Consider the following 4283-nt stretch of genomic DNA (forward strand, 5'->3'; position numbering starts at 1 on the left):
GCCAGCCTCTCTTGCCCATCTTCCTCAGTTTCAGAGGGTAGATATTTCAGGGTTGCTTTTTCCCCAGGTCTCCACGCCTTTGGGTTTTGTTTTTGCTTAACGATTGCCACCTGAGCTAGCCTCTGTTGCCCATCTTCGTCCGTTTCAGAGGGTGGATTTCTCAGTGTTGCCTTTTCCCCAGGTCTCCACGCCCTTGTGTGTTTCTTTTGCTTAAAGATTGCCACCTGAGCTAGCCTCTCTTGCCCATGTTCCTCAGTTTCAGAGGGTAGATATTTCAGGGTTGCTTTGTCCCCAGGGCTCCACGCCTTTGTGCTTTGTTTTTGCTTAAGGATTGCCACCTGAGGTAGCCTCTCTTGCCCATCTTCCTCAGTTTCAGAGGGTGGATTTCTCCGTGTTGCTTTTTCCCCAGGTCTCCACGCCCTTGTGTGTTTCTTTTGCTTAACGATTGCCACCTGAGCTAGCCTCTGTTGCCCATCTTCGTCCGTTTCAGAGGGTGGATTTCTCAGTGTTGCCTTTTCGCCAGCTCCCCACGCCCTTGTGTGTTTCTTTTGCTTAAAGATTGTCACCTGAGCTAGGCACTGTTGCCCTGCTTCCTCAGTTTCAGAGGGTACCTTTTTCAGGGTTGCTTTTTCACCGGGTCTCCTCGCCATTGTATTTTTTTATCTTATTTTTTTTGCTTAAAGATTGCCACCTGAGCTAGCCTCTGTTGCGCTTCTTTCTCAGTTCTAGAGGGTAGATTTCTCCGTGTTGCTTTTTCCCCAGGTCTCCACGCACTTCCTTTTATTTTTCCTTAAAAATTGCCACCTGAGCTAGCCTCTGTTGTCCATCTTCGTCGGTTTCAGAGGGTAGATTTCTCACTGTGGCTTTTTTGCCAGGTCTGCACGCCCTTGTGTTTTTTTTCTGCTTAAAGGTTGCAACCTGAGCTAGCTTCTTTTGCCCATGTCCCTCAGTTTCAGAGGGTGGATTTCTCCGTGTTGCTTTTTCCCCAGGCCTCCACGCCCTTGTGTGTTTCTTTTGCTTAAAGATTGCCACCTGAAGCCAGCCTCTCTTGCCCATCTTCCTCAGTTTCAGAGGGTAGATATTTCAGGGTTGCTTTTTCCCCAGGTCTCCACGCCTTTGTGTTTTGTTTTTGCTTAACGATTGCCACCTGAGCTAGCCTCTCTTGCCCATGTTCCTCAGTTTCAGAGGGTAGATATTTCAGGGTTGCTTTGTCCCCAGGGCTCCACGCCTTTGTGCTTTGTTTTTGCTTAAGGATTGCCACCTGAGGTAGCCTCTCTTGCCCATCTTCCTCAGTTTCAGAGGGTGGATTTCTCCGTGTTGCTTTTTCCCCAGGTCTCCACGCCCTTGTGTGTTTCTTTTGCTTAAAGATTGCCACCTGAGCTAGCCTCTGTTGCCCATCTTCGTCCGTTTCAGAGGGTGGATTTCTCAGTGTTGCCTTTTCGCCAGCTCCCCACGCCCTTGTGTGTTTCTTTTGCTTAAAGATTGTCACCTGAGCTAGGCACTGTTGCCCTGCTTCCTCAGTTTCAGAGGGTACCTTTTTCAGGGTTGCTTTTTCACCGGGTCTCCTCGCCATTGTATTTTTTTATCTTATTTTTTTTGCTTAAAGATTGCCACCTGAGCTAGCCTCTGTTGCGCTTCTTTCTCAGTTCTAGAGGGTAGATTTCTCCGTGTTGCTTTTTCCCCAGGTCTCCACGCACTTCCTTTTATTTTTTTCCTTAAAAATTGCCACCTGAGCTAGCCCCTGTTGCCCATCTTCGTCGGTTTCAGAGGGTAGATTTCTCAGTGTTGATTTTTCCCCATTTCTCCACGCCCTCTTGCTTTTTTTTTTTTATTTCCTTAAATGTCGGCGCCTGAGCTAGCTTCTTTTGCCCATCTTCGTCAGTTTCAGCGGGTAGACTCTCCGCCTGCCTTCGACAGGCCCTCTGGACTGGAAAGCTTTCCTCCTCCCGTCATCACGGTCCTTCTCGGATGACGTGCCTGGTTTCGGTTTGACCGTCCCCGCCCGCCCTGATTTTCTAAGTCCTCCCGGGAACCCCGGGGGCGCTCCAGCCGCTCCGGGAAGCGGCGGCCTCCCGGCCGCACCGGCCCAGCCCGGCCCGGGCCGCCCCCTGGCCTCTCTGGGGGGAACTCTCCCCTTCCCCTTCCCGGTGATCGCCCGAGAAACCTTTTCCGAGTCCCCCTCCTGCGGCTGGGGCTGCGCCTTGGCGGCCGGGAGCCCGCGGGCGGACGCCCCGGGGCCGCACTGGGCCGGGAGGCTGGGTCCGAGGGGGCTCCGGGACGGGATCGGGCGGCCCGGCGGCCCGGCTGTGCTCCCCGGCGGGCCCGCGCTCCGGCTCCGTCCCGCTGAGGCGGTCGTCGGTCGCCGGGTGCCACCTGGCGGCCGCTTTTATATCGTCTCTTTCCTCCGGAGCTCCGGCGACGCGGGCCAAGGGACGGGACTCGGCCGCGGTGACCGAGGCAGAGTCCCGGGAGGCCGGCGTCGCTGGCGGGATCTGGCCCGGTGGCGCCGGGGCGTGAGCGCGACGCCCGCTCGCCGGAGATTGGAGGTGCAGGCTACTGAGGGAGGTGGCTGTCGCCGCGCCGCCCGGTGCCGGCCGGGGTGTGGGGCCTCCCGGACGGGTCGACCAGCAGCCGCCGGTGCCCCTCCGTCCCCGGGAGGGGGTGGGGGGCCGCCGCGGGGGAACGGGCGAGGGAGCTCGTCCCGTGCCCGGCCGTCGTCCCGAGGGCGGCCCGGTGGTCGGGCCTTCCGCGTCGCCGATCCCCTTTCCGCGCCCCGCTCCGGAGGTGGGCGACCGGCCGGGGCCTTGCGGGGGAGGCCCGTGGAGGGCGCGACGGGCTCGGCCGCCGGGCTGGCCTTTTCCCCACTGGTCTTCCGAGTCGACCGGCTCTGGCGGTGGGGACCGGGCCCGGTCCTCGGATGCCTCCTCCTCCGTGGCAGTTTTTTTTTCCAAGTCCCGCCCTGGAGAAGAGCGTGGACCGGCCCCGGGAGCCCTCGAGGGCGGGCCGGGGAGGGCGTCCCCGGCCCGGACGCGTGCCCGGGGTGGGTCCGGGCCGTCGGACCGGACTTCTCTCTCCGAGTTTCGCGGGTCGCGTCTTTGTCCGGAGGCGGGAGGGGGCCGGCTCGAGGCGTAGGTGGAGCCCCGGCTGAGGGACGGGAGCCACGGTCCCGCCCCGGGCCCGGTCGCCGGAGGCGCCTCCGCGGAATTCTTTTCTAAGTCCTGACCCGGCGACTCAGAGGGAGGGACCGACCGGTCCCGGCCCGCGCGGGCGGCCCGGGGAGGCTGTCCCCGGCTCCCCCTGCCGCCACGCTTCTGGGGTCGACCAGATGGCCCCGGGAGCTCCGGGCCTGGTGGCGATGGGGTCGTGCTTGGGGTCTGGTGGCCGTGGCCGTGATCCAGGGGTTCCCCTGGTGATCCGTGGGTGGGCCCCGTCTCCGGGCGCGGCGATTCTTGCCCCCGAATGGGTGGTTTTGTGCCGCCAGATAAGTGCTGACACGCTCTGCTCGGGTGACAGTCGCCCGAGAGCTTCCGGGTGCCTGGATGCGTGTGCGGGGAGGGCTCCGGGCTCTGGCCGAGAACAGGACGCCCGTTTCCACCCCCGCCGCTTGAGCCGCCCGCTGGGGCCTGCGCGCCGGCTCTTGTGCGTTCCAGGCGCCCCCACGACCGTGGTGCCACCTCCGGTCTCTGGTACCCGAGGGCGGCGGGGTTAGGGGCGCGGGGTCCTCTACCACGTGCACTCCCTGCCGCCGGCACCCGGGTGCGGTCGCGACTTACCCCATCCCACCGGCTCCGTGCCAGTGCGTGTCAGGCGTTCTCGTCCTGGGGTCGTCGCCCGCGCTTGCTGGAGAAGGAGAGGGGTCGGTGAGGCTGAAGCAGGCTCCTCCGCTCGCTGTCCTCGCCGGCCTTCCCTTGCTCGGGGGTCCCTCGCGTTATGCTGCCGACCGATGTGGTGATGCTGTGCTCTCCCGGGCCGGGCCTAAGCCGTGCCAGACGAGGGACGGACGTTCATGGCGAACGGGACCGCTCTTCTCGCTCTGCCCGCGGGTCCCCTCGCCCGTTCTCCCCCGCTGCGAGTGGCGTGTGGGAGGCGGCAGGGGTGCGGAATCCGGCCCGACCTCGCTCCCCCGCCCCGTGCCTCGTGGCGTGGGCGGTGTCGGGGTCTCCGTGACGCGGCGGATGCTCTGCCTGTTGCCTCTTGGCTGTGTCTCGCGGGCGGCCCTCCCCGCGGTGGGGCGGGCCGTGTTGCCGCCGCGCCGCGCGCCTTCCCGGGCGCGTGAGCGCGTT

Source organism: Equus asinus, unplaced genomic scaffold (genome assembly GCF_041296235.1).
Source record: "Equus asinus isolate D_3611 breed Donkey unplaced genomic scaffold, EquAss-T2T_v2 contig_45, whole genome shotgun sequence".
Taxonomy (NCBI): Eukaryota; Metazoa; Chordata; class Mammalia; order Perissodactyla; family Equidae; genus Equus; species Equus asinus.